At 40.8% G+C, this 14,856-nt stretch overlaps 1 protein-coding gene and 1 pseudogene across 4 annotated transcripts in view; both read right to left on the bottom strand.

Annotated features, from left to right (window-relative positions):
* TMEM150C (transmembrane protein 150C) overlaps positions 1-14,856 on the bottom strand; it is a 99,340-nt gene that overhangs the window by 37,969 nt on the left and 46,515 nt on the right. The window lies entirely within an intron of this gene.
* Positions 13,909-14,162, bottom strand: LOC308251673 (cytochrome c oxidase subunit NDUFA4-like; annotated as a pseudogene). Its single transcript has one exon. The product of its transcript is annotated as a cytochrome c oxidase subunit NDUFA4-like (transcript).

Here is a 14,856-nt window from a genome sequence, read left to right as displayed (position 1 = left end):
CAGCTTCACAGGGGAGTTTTACCAAACATTCAAGGAAGAACTAAAACCTATCCTCCTAAGACTATTCCAAAAAATTCAAGAGGAAGGAACACTTCCAAGCTCCTTCTATGAAGCTAGCATCACCCTAATACCAAAACCAGATAAAGAAACACAATGAAAGAGAATTACAGGCCAATATCCCTCATGAACAAAGATGCTAAAATCCTCAACAAAATTCTAGCAAATCGGATCCAGCAGTACATCAGAAAGATCATACACCATGACCAAGTAGGATTTATCCCAGGGATGCAAGGATGGTACAATATCTGCAAATCAATAAACGTGATACATCACATAAACAATTTGAGAGATAAAAACCACATAGTCATATCAATTGATGCAGAAAAAGCATTTGACAAAATCCAACACCCTTTCTTGATAAAAATTCTCAGCAAGATGGGAATAGAAGGATCATACCTCAACATAATAAAAGCCATATATGACAAACCCACAGCCAACATCATACTCAATGGACAAAAACTAAAACCATTTCCCCTAAGAACAGGAACAAGACAGGGATGCCCACTCTCACCACTCCTGTTTGACATAGTACTGAAAGTACTAGCCATTGCTATCAGACAAGAAGAAGAAATAAAAGGCATCCAAATTGGAAAAGAAGAAGTAAAACTGTCCTTATTTGCAGATGACATGATACTGTACACAGAAAACCCTAAAGACTCCATGAAAAAATTATTAGACTTAATAAATGAATTCGGCAATGTAGCAGGATACAAAATTAACACCAAGAAATCTATGGCATTTCTATACACCAATAATGAACTTACAGAAAGAGAGACTAAAAAAGCAATCCCATTTACCATCGCACCAAAAAAATTAAGATACCTAGGAATAAACTTAACTAAGGAGGTAAAAGACCTATATGTGGAAAACTATAGGTCACTGAAAAAAGAGATAGAGGAAGACATAAACAGATGGAAGAACATACCATGCTCATGGATTGGTAGAATCAACATCATTAAAATGTCCATACTACCCAAAGCAATCTATAGATTCAATGCACTCCCTATTAAAACACCAACGGCATATTTTGCAGACCTAGAACAAACTTTCCAAAAATTCATCTGGAATAAAAAAAGACCCCAAATAGCTGCAGCAATCCTGAGAAAGAAGAACAAAGTAGGTGGGATCTCAATACCAGATTTCAAGCTGTATTACAAAGCCACTGTTCTCAAAACAGCCTGGTACTGTCACAAGAACAGACATATAGATCAATGGAATAGAATAGAGAACCCAGAAATCAGGCCAAGCCATTATGCTCAATTAATATTCGACAAAGGAGGCATGAATATACAATGGAGTCAAGACAGTCTCTTCAATAAATGGTGTTGGGAAAATTGGACAGATACATGCAAAAAAATGAAACTAGACCACCAACTTACACCATTCACAAAAATAAACTCAAAATGGATAAAGGACTTAAACATAAGACGGGAAACCATAAAAATACTAGAGGAATCCATAGGCAGCAAAATCTCAGACATATGCCGAAACAATTTCTTCACTGATAACTGCTCCTAGGGCAATGGAAACTAAAGAGAAAATAAACAAATGGGACTACATCAAATTAAAAAGCTTTTTTCACAGCAAAAGAAACCATCAACAAAACAACAAGAAAGCCCACTGCATGGGAGAACATATTTGCCAATGTTATCACCGATAAGGGTTTAATCTCCAACATCTACAGGGAACTCATACAACTCAACAAAAGGAAGATAGACAACCCAATCAAAAAAATAAGCAACAGACCTAAATAGATACTTTTCGAAAGAAGACAGAAGGAAGGCCAAGAGGCATATGAAAACATGCTCAAAGTCACTAATCATCCAAGAGATGCAAATCAAAACGACAATGAGGTACCATCTCACACCTGTCAGAATGGCTATCATCAACAAATCAACAAAAGACAAGTGTTGGCGAGGATGCGGAGAAAAAGGAACCCTCGTGCACTGCTGGTGGGAATGCAGACTGGTGCAGCCACTATGGAGAACAGTATGGAGTTTCCTCAAAAAACTAAAAATGGAGCTCCCATTTGACCCAGTGATCCCACTTCTAGGAATATGTCCCAAGAAACTAGAAACACCAATTAGAAAGGACATATGCACCCCTATGTTCATAGCAGCACAATTTACAATAGCTAAGATTTGGAAACAGCCTAAGTGCCTATCAGCAGATGAGTGGATTAAAAAACTGTGTTATATCTACACAATGGAATACTTACGTTGCGGTAAGAAAGAAGGAGTTCTTACCATTTGCAATAGCATGGATGGAACTGGAGAGCATTATGCTAAGTGAAATAAGCCAGGCAGAGAAAGATAAATATCACATGATCTCACTCATTTATGGAATATAATGAACAACATAAACTGATGAACAAAAATAGATCCAGAGACAGAGAAACATCAATCAGACCATTAATCCTCAGAGGGAAGGTAGAGGAGGGTGGGGGTAAGGGGGAGAGATCAACCAAAGGACTTGTATGCATGCATATAAGCCTAACCAATGGACACAGACAACAGGGGGGTGAGCATGAGGGGTGAGAGAGGGGGGTAATGGGGGAATAAGGACACATATGTAACACTAAAATCAATAAAGAAATAAAAAAAAATAAAGTGTTTTCAAACTCCCTCCTCCTCAAAACAAAAACATGCAACTTACCATTTTTTATTTCATAAATTGTGTTTTTTTTATGTCAAGCCTAAGAAGTCTTTGCCTAGACCTTGATCTTGAGGATTTTCTCCCATAGTCTTTCTAAAAGAGTTACAGCATTACATTTACATTTGAATTTATGATCTGGTTATGTCTTTTTAAACTATAGGTCTCTATTGTCTTTTTGAATTGGGTTAGACCTAGACAATTTATAACTCATTTTCACAAGGATCAGGAAATATGTGACACTAAGCCAATCTTCTGAAGTAGTAAAGAAATATTCTTATAATGAAGAACATATGCTTTAGCCATAATATATCCTAGCATGCCAGGTTCTTTTGGCATCTGACCATTATGAGCCTAAGAACAGAACAGTGAGTGAGTGAGGGTGTGTGTGTGTGTGTGTGTGTGTGTGTGTGTGTGTGTGTGTGTGTGTGTGTAGATGGGGAGAAGAGCTCCCTTACCTACTTCACCTCCCACCCACCTAAGAGTTAGCATGAAGACCAGAAGATCCAAGTAAAAACTTCTTTCAGGACCAGTTTCTGGTTTGTTAACCTGCCAATGCCCCATCTGACATAAAATGGTATTTTTAACTTCTTTCTCCTTCCCTAGAAGGATTGTGTTAACCAAATAAGGGGACTCTGTTACATATACTTTTCTTGTCTAAAACAATCTATGTATCCTTCCTTTGCTCACACTCATACTCATCTGATAATGTGACCAAAGAACCCGCAGTAGAGAAACGACCCTGATGTGCTTTCTACTCTCTGTGCTGGAAGAGGATTCCTGGAGGGGCCAGGATGACCGTTTGATTAGGTTTGGTTTCATGAGACTCTGAGCTGTCTGGCTTCACAAGTTGAGATATTTGATTGGAGTACCTCTGCAAAGAACAAATTAATAGATGTGTTTATTTAACTCTCTTCACTGCCTCAGTGTTATCTGAGAATTAAAAATTAAAACTGAGAAGTGGTTCTTTCTCCTCCATCCTTCCAGGCACCATTAAAATAAACTTCCAGTCACATTAGAAAGTGTCACCCAAACTTTACGTACGTTTCCTAGCAAGGACAAGTTCCACTCTTTCCCTGAGCAACATCAGCACGGTACCTACCAGCTAACAGTACATTTTCCCTTCCCTTTGTAAGGAAAGATGGGTAGAAGGAAAAAACACTCCACACTTTTAGGATAGTTTTATCTTTGCATTCTGAGTTATACTTCTTTTTTATTCTGTGTAATACTTATTCCACTGATGTTAATCTCCCAATAATATCTCACAGTAAAATACTTAGGATAATTGTTCCCGCATCCCAAATGGTAAACTACACCTGGAACAATGTCACCTAATGGGTTCCTGACAAAAGGAGGAAAAGAGCCAGAATTGCATAAACCTTCTTGAAAGGATTCTGGCATGTAGATGCAGTTTGGAAGAATCTCCTCCAAATGGTATCATTTATCCAAATGATTTGCAAAGCTGCTACCCAGATGGTCAAATCCTCCCAGACAGCCAACACTGCTAACTCCTTGTATATTCCTATCGTGCATTCTTTTCTTCCAATAGATATCAAAGTTCGAGTGATTTCACTCTCTGACACCCAATCTGTGGCAGGAATGTGACTGCACAGTGTGAACTCTTCAACACAGAGTCAGAGGCTGAATATCCCAGTCTGCTCCCTCCTCCCTTTGTGACCTGCATCCTGGAGGCTCTGATTCTTCTTCGGAGACAAAATGAAATGTATCAAAGGCTTGTGGTGGATCCCACCGCTGACGGTTTGTTCCCCTGGAAGTCTTCTAGCTGCAAAAGCCCAAGAGAATACCTGGCCATTTAAAACGTACAATCTCATGGAAGCAAACAAAGTATTACTATAAGCTCAACACCTCAGACTCCAGTTACTGTAACTGATTTGCAAAAGGGGGTCATGATAAAGTTGAGGTCATATAATTATTCCTAATTTTATCATCAACTTACAAACAGATGGTTCTTAGAGTATAAGCTAATAAAGCTACTGAAGTCAAAGGATAACAGCATACTGTTACCAATGATAATCCTTAAAGACAAACTTTCTATTCTGTCAGGCAATGATAAAACCCCAATTTACAAATGGAAAAGTAAAGCCTATTGATCATCTTAATTTACAGCTTTCAAAACTTATTAGTGAGAAACCACTTATAATAATAACTGAAATGTCACAAAAGTTAAGAATATTTTCTGGGGCTGGAAAGAATTTGCTTGTTGGGAATTAGAAGGAGTTTGTACTATCTAAGGTGATGGTGAGAGGCAGCAACTGCTCATTGACTCTGGAGCCAGATCACCAGGGCTTGAATGCCAGCTCTGCCACTTACTAGTTATGTGATCTTGGTTAAGTCCTCTCTGTGCCTCAGTTTCTTCATCAGTAAAATGGAAATAAAAACAGTACCTTCCGCATAGGATTTTTATGAGGGTTAACAATACATTGAAAATGCTGATAGTACCTAGCATTTGGCGGCTTTGCAATAAATGTTAACTATATTCCACTGCAAGTGATGTTTGGGGTCTTCATTTTGTAATTTGTCAGAAAATGAGCTCTCTACCACAGCAATTTTTTACTCTGTTGGTGGAGCCAGCTGGAATAGAGCAGGAAAGATTAATGAGTCACGCACTAATGGTTAGGATTTTCACAGTGTCTGTAAACAAACAGCATCCTTGATTTTTTTAACTTTCTGGGAATCTTAAGTTATTTTCCATGTGTGTCATGGACAAATAAATGTGAAGGGCTTATATTATTTTGTAATTCATTTACAATTATAAGTAGTAATGCGAGGACTATGTGTTTTGTTCCTAAAATGTTTATAGGCTCTCAGCTATAAAACAAGAGATCTGCAATACATCCAGCTCATTATGCTGGCAGTTACAATTTTGCTTTCATTGAACCCCAAGTTTGGGAAAGCATGATAGTTTGAGTGACCTGGTGTCACCCTAAGACTATATGACTTCCTCTAACCAGACAGGTAGAAATAATATTATTTAATCTATGAGGTCAATTTTGCTCCAAAATAATTTTCATGAACACTGGCAAGAAACAATAAATTAATAAAGGATTTCTGTAAAATATTACCATTTCCAAAAGAATATGATTGTTTCTAAGTAGAACCAATGGTGACTGGTTTTTCACCAGTGCTTTCTTTTAAAAAATATATATTTTTATTGATTTTAGAGAGGAAGGGAGAGGAAGAGAGAGATAGAAACATCAATGATGAGAGAGAACCATTGATTGGCTGCCTCCTGTAACCAGTGATCCCACTGGGAATCGAGTCTGCAACCGGGGCATATGCCCTGACTGGGAATTGAACTGGTGACCTCTTGGTTCCTGGGTTGACGCTCAACCGCTGAGCTACACCTGGCTGGGCTCCCCAATGCTTTCTTGATTTATAAAATCACCTTCATTCAATTGACAGATGATTTGTAGGGATACTTTCAAACTAGTGGCCCAAAGGATTATTTTTTTCAGAACTAGATGGAATACACTGTACTCACACCATTCATGGAGTAATCCCAGAAGGAAGTCCCTTCTACCAGTACTTGAATTTTATAACCATCTTCTTAGAGTTTCTATGCCAAGATCCTCCTCAGAATCCATTTATATCTTCAATAATATTAAAAAAAAATTTCCCATAATGCAGACTGGTGCAGCCACTGTGGAAAACAGTATGGCGTTTCCTCAAAAAATTAAAAATGGAACTCCCACTTGACCCAGTAATCCTACTTCTAGGAATATATCCCAAGAAACTAGAAACACCAATCAGAAAGGATATATGCACCCTATGTTCATAGCAGCACAATTCACCATAGCTAAGATTTGGAAACAGCCTGAATGCCCATCAGCAGATGAGTGCATTAGAAAACTGTGGTACATCTACACAATGGAATACTACGCTGCTATAAAAAAGAAGGAATTCTTACCATTTGCAACAGCATGGATGGAACTGGAGAGCATTATGCTAAGTGAAATAAGCCAGTCAGTGAAAGAAAAATACCACATGATCTCACTCATTTATGGGTAATAAAAAACATTATAAACTGATGAACAAAAATAGATACAGAGGCAGAGAAGCATTGAACAGACTGTCAAACTACAGTGGGAAGGCTGGGGAGAGTTGCGGGGGGGAGGTAAGAGATCAACTGAAGGACTTGTATGCATGCATATAAGCATAACCAATGGATGCAAGATACTGAGAGGGGGGTGAGGGCATGTGGTGGGGTGGGTGGAGGCTGGGGGAAGATCAACTGGGGAAAAAAGGAGACATATGTACTATTATTTGTAACACTTTAAACAATAAAAAAATAAAATAAAATAAAAAATATTCCCATACGTGGCAAATATAATTGCCAATCCAACAGTCATTTTTCCTCTTCTTAGCTAACAAAAAATAGTTTTATTCAGGACAGCTATGTTTTTAGCCCAAGGCTATATGTCATAGCTGGTCTAAGCCAATCATAACTATTTCATTTTCCTTTGTTGAGTCTCTTTCCAGACTCCTTTGCAACTCGCCTATGAGATATTGAGTAGCAAGGGAAGGGCTTACATCCCTGATTATGAAAAACCTCTTTTCTTCCCACTCTCCTCCTTTTCTACTCGGGATGCTGTTGTGAAAATACTGTACCTAGTATTATGGCAGCTATCACATAACCATAAGACAGCAAACATGAGGACCCAAAGCCAACATACTGAGAATGGCAGAGTAGGAGGAAAGAGCTGATCCCTTGATAACACCATTGAGAAACGATACCAAACTCCCTGTATTGTGAGCCCCAAACTTCTTGTAATGTGAATCAATTAAGTCTTTATTGCTTTACTACTGTACGTTAGTATAGCAGCAAAATCCATTCTCTCTTCTTCCATTATAGCTGAGCAAATGGCTACTCAACTACACTACGATTAGCAGTCTCCCTTTCAGATAAACATGGTCCTGTGAATAAGTTCTCTCCAATGGAATGTGAGTGAAGGCTCATATGATAATAGTATTATCTATATATATAAAGATCCAGGGTCATAGCATCCACAACAACCGGAGGCTCGACCAAACTCCAGGCTGCATGCACAGCAGGCGAGCAGGCTGAACTGCTGACCTCTCAGAGAGAGAGAGAGGCAGGGTTGACTAGCAGCGGCAGCGGCTGCTGGCGAGGCCGGGAGAGAGAAGCAGGGTGATCAGACCCTGCTTCTCTCTCCCGGCCTCACCAGCAGCCAAGCCTCTCTCCCTCTCCCAGAGGTCAGTAGTTCAGCCCGCTGGCCAGCAGCCTTGGGCAGCTGCTGATCAGCCCCACTTCTATGATCAGGCCCAGAGATAGGCCCAGGGATGCTGACTGGCATAGAAACCAACCAATCAGAACCACATCTGGGTGAAGTGCAAGAAGCCAATGGATGCCTAAGAGGCAGAGCTTTTGACTCTGACTGGCATAGAAACTGACCAATCAGAACCAAATCTGGGTGAAGTGTGAGGAGCCAATGGCTGCCTAGGAGGCGGAGCTTTTGACACTGACTGGCATTAAAACCAACCAATCAGAACCAAATCTGGGTGAACTGTGAAGGCAGAACCTAAGGTGGGGGCTGAGGAGGGGTTTTAAGGGCAACAGCTGTTTGGTGTAAGGTGTAAGAAAATGATTCAATTTTTTAATGACCGGTTTGGCAGTATAGTGCATATGGCTGGCTATCAGTCAAGATATAGGGATTATGTGTTTTTGTCTACCAAGAGCATCTCCTCCTGCTGAAAAAGGCTCCCTCCCCCATTTAAGCAATCCTATCCTATATAATCTATCTATACTAATAAGAGGGCAATATGCTAATTAGACTGGGTTGACTGGCCATCTTCCAGATGTCTGACTTCCTTCCAGATAAAGCCATAGTGGTGGGAGCTGAGGCAGAGGCAGTTAGGGGAGATCAGGCTGGCAGAGGAGGGCAGTTGGGGGCGAGATCAGGCTGGTAGGGGAGAACAGTTAGGGGTGAGATCAGGCAAGCAGGCAGAGGCAGTTAGGGGCAATCAGGCAGGCAGGTAGAGAGGTTAGGGGCAATCAGGTGGGGAGGGGCGCAAGGTAGGGGTGATCAGGCTGGCAGGGGGACAAGGTAGGGGCGATCAGGCCGGCAGGCAGAGGGGTTAGGGGCAATCAAGCAGGCGGGCAGAGGGGGTTAGGGGCAATCAGGCAGGCAGGCAGGCGAGTGGTCAGGAGCCAGTCATCCTGGATTGCAAGAGGATGTAGGCTGGGTTGAGGAATCACTCTCTGTGCGCGAATTTCATGCACCGGGCCTCTAGTATATTTTATGGGAAAAGGTCTCTATTTTCTAGAGATGCATACTGAAGTATTTAGGGATCAATTGCCTCAATGTCTAAAATTTACTTTTAAAAACTTCATTAATGGGGTGATGAGAAGTTAGCAATAGAGTGGTAATGATTACCCAACATTGTAAATATAATTAATGCTAGTGAATAGTACATTTAAAATGGTTAAAACAGCAAATTTTATTATATATATTTCACCATAAATAAAAAAAATAAACACATAATCAAAAAAGATGTCCTACATCACACCATTAGGATATCTATTATCAAAAACAATAAGACCTAGAAAATAACAAGTGCTGGTGAGGATGTAGAAAAATTAGAACCCTTGTGCTCGGTGGCTGGGAAAGTAAAATGGTACAGTTGCTTTGGGAAAAAAGTATGGTGTTTCCTGAAAATATTAAACAAAGAATTACCATATAATTCAGTAATTCTATTTCTGGATATACACCCATAAAGATTGACAACAGAGACTCATAGAGATATTTGCACATCCCATGTTCATAGCGGCATTTTTCACAATAGCCAAAAGCTGGAAGCAACCCAAGTGTCCATGGACAGAAGAATGGATAAACAAAATGTGGTATCTACATACAATTTAAAACAATAATAGTCCTGATTGGTGTGGCTCAGTTGGTTGAGCATTGTCCCAATCACCAAGAAGTTGCCAGTCTGATTCCCTGTCAGGGCACATGCCCAGGTTGTGGGCTCGATCCCCAGTGGGGGTCATGTAGGAGGCAACTGATCGAAGTTTCTCTCTCCCTCTCTCTCTCCCTTCCTCTCTCTCTAAAATAAATAAATAAAAATAATAAATAATAAGCACAAAGAAAATGTCTTACAAAAATCTGGTTTGTGCCAAGAAAGTATCTTGATTCTTTCAAAGAAATGAAAAAGCAAGTCACCTGATTTGTTTGACTTGGAAGACAGACCACATTCCTATTGAACCTATAACTTCATAAAAAGAATTGAAAAGAGCCTGTATATTAGTATGAATTGGCTGTTCTTTGTTGTTTTTACCAAGGAGTTATAAGAAAGAGACTAGCCCAGGTCAGAATAGACTAATTTGCAAAGAGAGATGTAAAAGTAGAGGAAGAGTTTAGAAATTTGGGGCTCTTAGCTTTTCCACCTAAAACAGCATGGGATTAGAGATGAGAAAAAGCATGTTGCCTTTCTTCCAAAGTCTGTGGCTTCAGAGGCCTCAATACAGCTGCCATTACATTGAGAGAGAAGCACGGAGGGCATGGAAGCAAAGAAACAGAGCAGGCTCAAGATCCATGTCTTGGAGAGGATTTTGGGAGAGATTGCTGGCATGCAATATGTTTGCATGTTAACAGATCAGAAGCCAGCTGAGTTTCTGAGGGAATTGTATTAGCAAAGCCAATAAAACCTTGTGACTGCTGTACTCTAGACTTCCAGTCTGCACTAGTAGGCAGTGGGCTGCAAAAGCTGGATAGCCACCAAGGAGGGCACCCACTTCAGATTTAGCTAAAGAGGAAAGTGAACAGAACCACCATTCCCCAAGGGCAAGTTCAAGGGACAGACAGAAGCATGGACACTGGGCCCTCCTAAAGGGCAGGACCAGGGTCTAATCAGGGAACCTCCTCCTCTGCCAGGGCAGGTGGCATTCCTGTTCCCCTAGGATCCCAGCATCGCTATGGGCCAGGAGCTGCTGTGTGCGTGTCTTTCTCCTCTTTTTTGAATGGGAGTTTTAAATGTGGTTTTCTACTTCCTGTCCACCATTGTATATGGAGTGTGCATATGAGTAGAGAAGGAGAGATAATTTGCTTTTTAGTTCACTGGTTGCCAGACCATTAGGCCACATCCAAATCGGATGGAAAGGACAGTGCATTACCCAGAGACCATGGCTTTCAGGTGGTGCATTTACTGGATGTGCTTGTCTGTCTCCCTTGGGATGAAGTGTGTTTCATGTGTTGGAAAGAGGGTGTTCATAACTCTTGGTAGCCAGACGGACTGACTGTGGCAAGACTGTTACCAGTCTATGAAAATCCACTCTCCACTTCTTCCATTGTGTTAGAATTATAATAGTTAGCTTGGCTGGCATAGCTCAATGGTTGAGCATCTACCTATGAACCAGGAGGTTGCTGGTTTGATTTCTAGTCAGGGCATATGCTTGGTTGTGGGCTCAATCCCCAGTAGGGGGCATGCAGAGGCAGCTGATCAATGATTCTCTCTCATCATTGATGTTTCTCTCTCTCTCTCTTCCTCTCCCTTTATCTCTGAAATCAATAAAAAAAATATATACTTAAAAAAAAGAAAGAAGTATAATAGTTAGACGGCTGCCCAGCCTCCTCTGCACTGTGAAGTAGCCATAAGTTCCTGCCAATGGACTGTGAGCAGAAGAGACATGTGCCACTTCCTGGCCTGGTACACACACCTCTCAAACACAAATTTCCTATAGGCTGAAATGTCAGTGACCAGAAGAAAGAAGTTGTGCTGAGCACGGGCTGGCTGTCATGAACCTCCACTAACATGGGTCCCCCACCTGGATGCTACATGAGGGAAAAAATAAACTGCATCTTTAAGCCACATAGTTGCTTACACTTTTACTCTAGATAATAGATTCAGATACTCTGTTAGCTACAGCCCAAACATCTGATCTGATACCTCACATTAGTCCCTATAAAAATGACAAAGTTGCTCTGTTCATGAGCTACTTGAGAGGTAAAAGGATTTTTTAAAATTTTCAATTACAGTTGACATTTAACATTATTTTATGATAGTTTCAGGGGTACAGCATAGTGGTTAGACATTTATATAATTTATGAAGTGATTCCCCGCCCCCCTAAGTCTAGAAACATCTGGCACCATATGCAGTTACTACAATATTATTGACTACATTCCCTATGCTGTCCTTTACCATTTTGTAAATACCAACTTGTACTTCTTAATCCCTTCACCTTTTTCACCAGTCGCCAACCCCTCTCCCATCTGGCAACCATCAGTCTGTTCTCTGAATTCATAGGTGATAATAATTTACAGAATCAGATGATACCCAAATGTGCCAAGTGATGAGGAGGTTCTCCAAGTGCAAGGAAGTATTTAGGCCAGGAAATGGTTTCCTCACTTAGCAGCGACCAATCTTTGACATATAATTTCTACATAAAATTTTTACAAAGGTTTTATAACTATACACGCATAGCTTTCCCCTAAAGAGCTAGCTGTATTTTATAGATCTGAAATCAAGTGAATACTCACAGCAATCTCCCGCCAAACACACACACACACACACACACACACACACACACACACACACACAACTCACAGCATCCTGGGAGGTATATAAAAGCTGGGTAGTGGACTGATTTTATTTTATAGATGACAATGATGTGATTACTCCTGACATGCCTGATTCAGCAGTTCTAAAGAAACTTTTCTAGACCCTTTGCTATATGCAATTATTTCATGTGATTTCCTATCCCTAAGGCAAAAAACAAAAACATAAAAAAACCTGTAAAACAGGCAGACAAGGAGCTCACCGAAAATGAAACCCTTGTGCCTGGAAGTCCCTTGTCCTCAGCTTTGAAATCACACCACAGCGACCTTTTTTGGCCCACAGTCCCAGCATTAAGTGCCAAAACAAACAATGACTCATCATGATGCTGGCTGTCTCTTGCTAGACTCTGACACCAACACCTCAAGCCTGGTTCCATGAAGAGAAACAACCAAACCTGAAACCAACTAGAGCAAACAAGAAATCCCCGACGGACAGATAAATCCAGTAAGTTCAAGAGATGGGGATCTGAGAAGGAAATTCAGGTAGAGTCCTATGTGGCTATGAAATGCTAGGCTAATGCACATCAAACACCACACACTGAGCTTGGATCTCCTCATCCAACAAACGGGCAGCTGCTCAGTGGATGTGTTATACCAGAGGTGATGGCCAAAAGAGTAATTTTTTTCACTCTGTTATTGTGGATTCATGAGCACAAATCCTGGATCCAGACTCTCTGGTTTCAAATCCAGGCTCTGCCACTTAGTTGCTGGACGCCACCGTGCAAATTGCTTAACCTCTCCAAGCCTTAGTTTTCTTATCTATAACTCGGAGATCATCACAGTACCTACTTCATAGGGCTTCCATGATGATTGAGTTAACACAAAAGGCTCTTTGATAAGCATATGGCACGTGCTGAATAACTGCATGCCTATTATAATTCATTGTCTTTATAGTTTCAGATATACACTAATCAGTGTAAATCCCAACACAATAGACCAACATGATTTTGTACATTGGGAGGGGAAATATTTTCTGATTAAGTGAAAAATTTGGCAGACAGCTTCTGGAAGACCTTCATTCTAAGCAGCTTTATTTTATTTCTTTTTTATTTTTTATTTATTTTTATTTTTTATTAATTTCTTTATTGATTAAGGTATCACATATTTGTCCTCATCCCCCCATTCCCGTCCCAAACCCCTCCCCACACATGCCCCCACCCCCCTGTTGTCCTTGACCACTGGTTGGGCTTATATGCATGCATACAAGTCCTTTGGTTGATCTCTCCCCCTTACCCCCACCCTCCCCTACCTCCCCTCTGAGGTTTGACAGTCTGATCGATGCTTCCCTGTCTCCGGGTCTGTTTTTGTTCATCAGTTTATGTTGTTCATTATTTCCCCTAGATGAGTGAGATCATGTGATACTAGAAATACACTTATAAGAACTGAAAATGAGACAAGCAATATTTTATTTCTTTCTTAAAGTATTTTTATTGATATTTAGAGAGAGAGGAAGGGAGAGGGAGAAAAATATCGATGCAAAAGCGAAGCATTCATCGGCTGCCTCCTGCACACCCCTTACCGGGAATCAAACCAGCAATCTCCTGACACCCAACTGAGCCACACCAGCCAGGGCCAATGCAGATTTACAGTAAAACATTTCATTTAAAAATCTGGACCTTCTTTTTCAGTTTGCTGCAATCTACATTCACTGAGTAGAAGTTGGATTGATCATCGGGAACTAGTTTGTTCCAGGATTCTGGGTTAGTTTTTCTGTCCCAGCAAACATTTGCATTGATTAATGCCAAGCGCAAGATACTAGTATACAGTGCTGCCCCAGAATCTTGGGCTCCAAAAAATACAAAGAGGGGGATGGAGCTTGGATGCTTCCTGGCCTAACCGAAGATCTGGCGGAGCATGGTTGTGGCAGAGGGCTCCGGCCTGGAGGCAGAGAAAAACAAAACTGCAAGTCCCGGAAGCAGGTAGTCTGTGCAGTGAGCATAAATGGCTGTCTTCATATCACTGATGCCCATCCCATTTTGTGGTCCCGAAAAAGACTGCAGATTTATTCTAGCTTAATGGTGACTGCTTAGGAATTCAGTGAGGAACCTGGGTATGACCTTGTACAAAGACCCTTCAATCTCTTAGACATTATGCTGATGACTTCTTTGGAAGGACAAACAAAACACAGGAAATATACCAGATCAGAGGTTGCTTTGTGGAGTCCAGACTGGTGCTGAAGAAGGTCATATGTCACTGTACCCTCCCCATGTCTAGAAGAATTAATCAACACCTCAGAACCCAAACTCACCCCAACACTCAGAACCATCACATCGCCGAAGTGAGAGCCACCAAAATCGGGGACCCATAAATGTAGTTAACTGCCTTCCACACAGTTGGTGAAAGATGACCTAAGGCAGTTCCTCATTTCCTATAGTTCCCTACAAAACACCACCTGGAACAGACCTACTATGTATCCATCTTCTCTATCTTCCTCCATCCCTCATCCTCACAGATGATGTCACTAGGTGTTCATTGTAAGCACTCAGAAGGCTACAGGATATAAATAAGGATGTGCCTGCAGAATTGGGAACAAAATTAGGAAAATCAGTA

The sequence above is a fragment of the Plecotus auritus genome (genome assembly GCF_963455305.1).
Source record: "Plecotus auritus genome assembly, chromosome: 1".
Lineage (NCBI taxonomy): Eukaryota > Metazoa > Chordata > Mammalia > Chiroptera > Vespertilionidae > Plecotus > Plecotus auritus.
The sequence above is the reverse complement of the archived record's forward strand: the minus strand, read 5'-3'. Positions and strand labels throughout refer to the sequence as shown.